A 7,613-nucleotide genomic window follows, 5' to 3' on the forward strand; every position below is an offset into this window, starting at 1 on the left:
GATTTTTTTAAAGGTTGTTTAAAAACATGATGATCACACTGCTTATCCAGGCAACATTATTTTCTTTATAGCAAACGAAATTCTGTGTTCAATTGCCTATCAATAGTAGCTACATTAAAATGTTGTAAACAGTGTCTGTGTTTGCAGAAGCCCAGACAGTGATGATGGAGAGCACAGTTAGGAATTACAATAGAAGGGAAGCATCTTTTTGAAGCACAAGGTGGCAAAGCATAATGAGTTAATCCCGGTTTCAAGTGCCTGTCTTTTGGCCTAGTTCCCCACTGCTGCATTTCTGAGACAATCCTCAAAGCAGTAAAAGGGGATTGTCATAGGATCATCATAGGAACTATCACAGAATGGTTATTTTCATAGGATCATGGAGTGGTTAGGGTTGGAAGGAACCTTAAAGATCATCTTGGTCTGGCCCCCCATCATTGGCATGGACAGCTTCCACTAGACCAGGTTGTTCAAAGCCCCATCCAGCTTGGCCTTAAAGACTTCCAGGGATGGAGCATCCACAGCTTTCCTGAGCCAGCTGTTTCAGAGCCTCGTGACCCTCACAGTAAAGAATTTCTTCCTAATATCTAATCTAAACATACTCCTTTTTAGTTTAAAGCCATTGCCCCTTGTCCTATCACTTCATGCCCTGGCAAAAAGTTCCTCTCTAGCTCTCTTACAGGACTGCTTGAGGTACTGGAAGGTGCTCTAAGGTCTCCCTTGAGCCTTCTCTTGTCCAGGCCAAGCAACACCAATTTCCTCAGCCTGTCTCCATCTCTCTGGTCATCCTAATGTCCTTTCTCAGGATTTGCTCCAGCAGGTCCATATCCTTCTTATTTTGGGGTGCCCAGAACTAAGTGCAGTAATCCCTGTGTGGTGTGAGCGTGGAGTAGTGCCAACTAGTTTGGGCTGCTGATGCCATTGGAAGCCTTTACTAAGTCAGGGATTGTCACTGCTTTCTGCCCCTGACTGTACTCAGCACTGTGGCATTTGAGGAGAGGTACAGCTTGAAAAGTGCAGTGTATGACTCTCGGCTCCCAGCACTGGGGAAGCACGGCACCGAGAAGAAGGGGTTTTCTTCCAACCATTGTGAAGCACTGGTAGTGTCAACTCACACACACTTGCACAACGAGCATAGACAGAAGTACATATTTTCAAAAATCACCACTCCCGGTAAAGAGCTTGCAAAGTCTCCAGGACATTCATTTAATGACTAGTACTGACCTCTAGTGGCATCAAAAGTGACTTAGTTGTGTTTTAAGCTGATTGGATCACAGCCAAGCTACGTTTCTTTTTGTAAATATTCTCTCCAAATATTTTGAGAGCTAGCCGTAACTGCTATGACCAAAAATAGTATTTGTGGTGTGAAGGCAGTGTGCCTACACTTCCTCTAACAAATTTAACCTCAGAGCAGAGTCCTACTTGATTTCCTTCTGAAGTCCCAGTATAGGTTACTCCTCCAGTAAAAAGTAACTGCTTTGTTCCTGATGACAGTTCCTGCCTGGAAGACATTCTGCCAATATCAAGACTGATATCAGCCTGGGAACAGCTTCTGCCAATGATATCTTCAGTTCTCTTGCACTCAAGTCGCAGAATCATAGGTCATAAATAACTCCTTAAACATGTCTAATCGCATGAATAGGTTTGTGTTCAGTCATATTTAATACACTGTGCATATTGCACCTTAAACACAAAATTTTGGTCATGTTTCATATGTGTCCTAAACACAATAAAAATGAAATATAAGAACTGAAAAAGCAAGCTAAGTCTTGCATGACTAATGATATTATGTGTCATCCAAGTATTTAAGTAACTTATGCAATCTATCCCTTTTCTTACCTGAAAACAGGCCCCAACAATTAGAAAACAAAAGGAAAAAAAGGAAAAAAGAGAGAAGTATTACTTTCAAAAACCCATGAATGTTTGCAGGGATTGGACAATCAATTTCCCGCCTTTCTTTCTTCTCCCAGAGACCCAAAGACATCTTCTGGCTGACCTACATCCCAAACAATCTTATAAAAAATAAAAATTTGAACGGAATGTAGCTTTATAAAGATGAAACACATTAGTTGCACTCTCACTTTACCTAATATTGTTTTACACTACTAACAGGATTACTTTCAGCAAATAACAAAAGATAATCTGTGTTCTTAGTTTGATTTTGGAACAAATGTTCTCACTAAAAAGATTACATTACCAAAACAACTCTCTGCACACTGAGATGATGTAGACTAACTGAAGATGATTTAGCAATGGGAAAAAGATTTAGATATTAGCAGTGCAATTCATATGAGTGAGACAAAGGACTCTGTTAGGTCCAACCCAAGAAACAATAAAAGTAAGGACAAAACCTTTGTGACATAACACAAAGTACTAGCTATACAGTACTGTGTGTGCCTGTGGGTCCCTGGAAAAGAGACATTCCCAGTTAGGTAATAAACAGGGTTCATTATGACAAAAAAGAAGACAAAAAAGTAGAGAGTGAAATGAACAAAGGATTTTGTTGGCTACTTCCTATACCAACACCACGGGTTTATGTCCATTTATATTTTGGTGAATGGCTTTCTCCTTCACCACCTTAGGATCACTGCCCACTGCAGCCCTCCACAGCAGCAAGCAAGTTTGGGAGAGAAAAGTGACAGCAAACAGAGAAACAGCTATCCCTCAAGATGGATAAGTGTGTCAAGATGGATAAGGCACTTATGGAAATGAAGTCAGTGAAATAAACTCAAGACCTCTGCCAGCTAGAGGCTTAGGCTGAAAAGTGAGATTAGGCCAGGCTCTGACACAGGGCTGGGTCTGATGAGGAAGCTTTGGAATTAAGATAGCAATATTTTGAAGACAGGAAAGCATGCTCTATAGGGTCAGATATGAAAACACAATGAAGGATCAGAGGATATGAGCAGTATGTGCCCATGCACAGCTATCATTAGGTCGCTGGTTCCACTCTGGCTTGAAGGACTCAACTTTTGCCTCTGACACACATCCCACACTGGCACCGCTGCCATTTTCTGATCCTGCCCAGGAGGCTTCCCGTCAAAGGTCTGTCCAGCCATGAGCTCTTGTTTGAGTTTGGGAAAATGACCAGGCAAGGTATATTTTTGGTGAACCCTTGGGCATGGGGATGGTGATTCTGACCATGGGTGCTGTCCTGCAGGACTGTGACTGGATGGGTTGGTGGTATGAACATGATATGAATGGGAGGCTCAGGCTTTGGGTGCAGGGCACTCTGGGTCAGGGCTGGGTGCCTGGGAGGGGAGAGGAGCTGGGTGAGAGGCTGCAGGCTGGGGAATTAGCTCAAGTGGTAGAGCGCTCGCTTAGCATGTGAGAGGTAGCGGGATCGATGCCCGCATTCTCCAATGCTTTTCATTCATCCTTGCCTGGATACAGGGCCCTTTGCCAGGGATGCATCTATTCTCTGGGGGCTGGGGGAAGATTCAAGGTGTGCCCTGAATTTACAGAGGAGGATGACATCCAGGGTTGTATCAAGAGTACCATGGGCAGTTTGGCAGAGGAATTGATCTTCTCCCTCTTTGCTTGACAGCTCTCAAGTGTCAAGGGAAGTACAGAAAGGACATCAATGGAACAGAGCAACCTCAGTGGAGGGCCACGAGGGAACTCAAGGAATTCTCTGTAAAGAGAGACTGAGGAGAGTAAGTGCTTTCAGTTTCCATAAAGAGACTTAGTTCAGAGGAGTTAGAGATGATGTTCAAACACTCTGTTAGAGAACAGAGGGATGGCTGTCATTTTGTTTTTCGTTATACTTGAGCAGAGGTCTGAAGACAGAAGGGTGAAAGGGAATGAAGGGAAAATGCAGCAGGATATAGGTAAGCTCTATATCTTGGCTGTATGGCTGTGAGGAAGTTAATCTGTAGAAGATGATGTTGAAAGAGGTTATGGAGCAGATGAACAAGGTTGTGTGATGTTGGAGCTGAGGCTGTTTGAAGGAAGATGTGGTAATAGAGGCATGATGGCGCACTGTGGCTTGGCAAAAGTGCTGGGTGAGTGTGTGCTGGGTGAGGTCTTGGGCAGGTGCCTACAATTCCTTCGATAGCTCAGCTGGTAGAGCGGAGGACTGTAGGCTCCCTGGCATGGCCATCCTTAGGTCGCTGGTTCAACTCCGGCTCGAAGGAGTCACCTTTTTGGCTCTGGCACCAATGCCTTTTGGTCCTTCCCAAGGGGCTCCCCTTCAAAGGTCTGTCCAGCCTTGAGCTCTTGTCCTTGAGCTCAAGGACAACAGAAGTTGAGAAGTTGAGCAGCCAAGGCATTTTTGGTCAGGAAATTGATGTTGAGCACTGATGTTGTCTGGAATCACAACCAGTAGGAACACAATCAGGTGAGTTGTTGATGGTGTGACAGTGATATGAATGGGAGGCTCAGGCTTTGGCTGCAGGGCGCCCTGGCTCAGGGCTGGGTCAGGTCTGGGGGGGGAGAGGAGCTGGGTGAGAGGCTGCAGGCTGGGGAATTAGCTCAAGTGGTAGAGCGCTCGCTTAGCATGTGAGAGGTAGCGGGATCGATGCCCGCATTCTCCAATGCTTTTCATTCCCCTTGCCTGGATACAGGGCCCTTTGTCAGGGCTCCCTCTGCCCACTGGTGTTATTAGGAGTTCTTTGTAGCTGGCTGCGCAGGCAACTACACGAACAGGAGCAGCAAGGGCTGTAGACTGGGGTATCTCTACCTTCCTGTTTACTTGGGATTACATCAGTAGCCTTGCCCACCTTTATGCCTACTCAAGTGAAGTCCTCTGTTATTGAGAGGAGCAAAATATCGAACTAATTTTTAAATATGGTAAAAAGAATGACTCTGGGAACCACCAAGCAGTGAGAGCCACCCTGCTAAGATCACAGAACAGATCCTCCTAGAATATACATCTAGACATGTGAAGACAGGAGGTGTTTAGAGACAGCTGACATGGCTTTGCCAAGCACAAATCATGACTGACTAATCTAGTGGCCTTCTACAATAAACTGATTGCTTCAGTGGACAAGGAATGAGCTGTGGATGTCATCTCCCTAGACTTTGCTAAAGCCTTTGACATCATCCCACACAACATCCTTGTCACTAAATAGGAGACAGGGGGTTTGGGTGGATGGACCATTCATCGAATAAGGAATGAGTTGGATGGCCACATCCAAAGAACTGTAGTCAACAGCTCAATATCCCAGTGGAAACAAGTATCAAGTGGCATCCCTCAGGGTGTGTGTTGGGACCAATACTATTTAATATAATCATTAATGATGTCATTGTGAGTGGCACTGAGTGCAGCCTCAGCAACTTTAAATTGCACAAAGGGAGTGGTGCAATTTATATGCTTAAAGGAAGATATTCCATCCAGAGGGACCTCAAGAAGCTCAAGGAGTGGGTCCATGTGTACTTCATTAGGTTAAACAAGCCTTCAAGCTCCTGCACCTGGGTCAGGGCAATCACGAGTATCAATAGATGCTGAGAGAGGAATGGATTGAGAGCAGCTGTGTGGAGAAGGGCTTAGGGGCTCTAGTGGATGAAAAAACTTGATGTAAACTGGCAATGTACCTTTGTAGCCCAGAAAATCAGTCATATGCTGAGCTACATCAAAAGTAGCATGGCCAGCGGGTTGTTCTGCCCCTCTGTCACCCTCTTGTGACCCCACACCTGGAGTGCTGTGTCCAGCCATGGGTTCCCCAGCATAAGGAAGACATGCTTAGAGCTGGTCCAGAATAGGGACACAGGGCTGATCATGGATGAAATACCTTTCCTGTTAAGACAGACTGAGAGAGTTGGGTCTGTTTAGCCTGGAGAAGAGAAGGCTCCAGGGAGATCTAATAGCAACCTTTCAATTGATAAAGAAGGTTTATAAGAAAGACAAAGACACTTTTTAGCAGGCCTTATGGTGAGAGAACAAGCAGAAATGGTTTTAAACAAAACAAGGTAGATTTAGATTATGTTAAAAGAAATTCTTTATGATGACAGTGGTGAGGTGCTGGAAAAGGCTTCCCAGAGAGCTTGAAGATACCCCATCCCTGCAAAAGTTCATGTCTGGTTGGATGGGCTTTTAAGCTGTCTGATCTAGTGGAAGAGGCTCTTGCCCACAGCACGAAAGTTGGACTACATGAACTTTAAAAGTTCTTTTCAACCCAAAATATTCCATCATAATACATGAAAGACAGATGGTCACAAACTGCAGGCTTTGGGTGAGCGAAGAGGAAGGTTTCAAATGCCTCTAAGGAGGTTATTGACTCAACTATTAGACCTTTTACTGTGGTGATTGCAAGAAGAATAAGACAGTGGGCCACAACTGAAGCAGGAGAGATTGCATATTTTCCCTCCTCGAGTCAGGCAGGAGAAGAAGGGTGTCCTGGAATGCTGTGCACTCCATGCTTGGAAGTTGATGTAATATAAATGGCTGAACCCTTGAGTCAGCTGCAGTGATCCTTGAGCTTGGGCTGCTGTGGGAGACTTGAAAAGATGTGTCCTGAGGCCTCATCCAAGCTGATTGCTTTGACTGCTCTGTCACAGAGGAAGAGCTTGTTTGGGTCCCTCCATTGCTCTGCTGGTGGAGTGAAGGGCTGTAGGCTCCCTTCCATGGATACACATCACATCTCTTGGGGTGCTGCCTGCCCTAATACATCTGAAAGGCCCTGAACTGACCTCATGTGGGACTTCCATCTCCACCCATGGGTCCAGGAACTCTATTTACATTAATCTCACTTTCCAAGCTACGCCATGGGAGTCTTGATCACTAGCTAAGTTAGAGACATAACTTTGGATATATCCAGCCACAAAGACTCTTGACACATACACTGATGAGCAGATGGAAGTTCTGCTTGACTTCAACCCTCTCTTGTCAGTCTGGACCTGCTTAGCACTCCCTGGACACATGATCATCATTCTCACCTCTGCTCTGACTTCCTTGCTTGCAGTGCCTGGTGATGACTTCTGCTCAGGCGTCTTATGTGAGATGAGCCACTATGGCTGGGTCTGCCCTGGTTTGGTGTTGTTAACATAAGATCTTCTGGGCAATGTGGGTCTAAGGCAAGTGTTTCTTTTTTCCTCCTGGACAGTGTCATGCAGATATATGTGAGGTGGTATGGAAGTGAATGGTTGTCTGAGTGTGTGCTGGGTGAGGTCCTGGGCATGTTCCCATGCTTCCTTCGATAGCTCAGCTGGTAGAGTAGGGTAGGCTCCCTGGCATGGCCATCCTTAGGTCGCTGGTTCAACTCCGGCTCGAAGGAGTCACCTTTTGCTCCTCACACACATCCCACACTGGCACTACTTCCCCCTGGGCACACCCAGAATGAGCTCCCCAGGCATGAGCCATTGTCTGACTTTGGGAAGATGATGAGCCAAGGCATTTTTGGGTGAACGCTTGGTGACAGCCAGTGGTTCAGAGCCCTGGAGTTGTCTGCAGTCCCCCCTAAGAGGAAAGTGAGTGGGTGGGTGGTAGTGTGAAAGTAAAGTTGATTAGGGGGGCTCAGGCTTTGGGTGCAGGGCACTCTGGGTCAGGGCTGGGTGCCTGGGAGGGGAGAGGAGTGGGGTCAGAGGCTGCAGGGAGGGGAATTAGCTCAAGTGGTAGAGCGCTCGCTTAGCATGTGAGAGGTAGCGGGATCGATGCCCGCATTCTCCAATGCTTTTCATTC

At 46.0% G+C, this 7,613-nt stretch overlaps 1 protein-coding gene and 4 non-coding genes across 5 annotated transcripts in view; 4 read left to right on the top strand and 1 right to left on the bottom strand.

Annotated features, from left to right (window-relative positions):
- The window catches only part of LOC102037548 (dnaJ homolog subfamily C member 5-like), a 34,139-nt gene that overhangs the window by 10,709 nt on the left and 15,817 nt on the right, over window positions 1-7,613 (bottom strand). The gene's annotated exons all lie outside the window — the stretch shown is intronic.
- TRNAA-AGC lies at window positions 3,284-3,356 on the top strand. Its single transcript has one exon. It is a non-coding gene; the product is annotated as a tRNA-Ala (tRNA).
- TRNAY-GUA lies at window positions 4,042-4,130 on the top strand. The gene is given in 2 exon segments: window positions 4,042-4,078; window positions 4,095-4,130. It is a non-coding gene; the product is annotated as a tRNA-Tyr (tRNA).
- On the top strand, window positions 4,457-4,529 carry TRNAA-AGC. The gene has a single exon. It is a non-coding gene; the product is annotated as a tRNA-Ala (tRNA).
- On the top strand, window positions 7,528-7,600 carry TRNAA-AGC. Its single transcript has one exon. It is a non-coding gene; the product is annotated as a tRNA-Ala (tRNA).

The sequence above is a fragment of the Geospiza fortis genome, unplaced genomic scaffold (genome assembly GCF_000277835.1).
Source record: "Geospiza fortis unplaced genomic scaffold, GeoFor_1.0 scaffold121, whole genome shotgun sequence".
NCBI classification, from domain to species: domain Eukaryota; kingdom Metazoa; phylum Chordata; class Aves; order Passeriformes; family Thraupidae; genus Geospiza; species Geospiza fortis.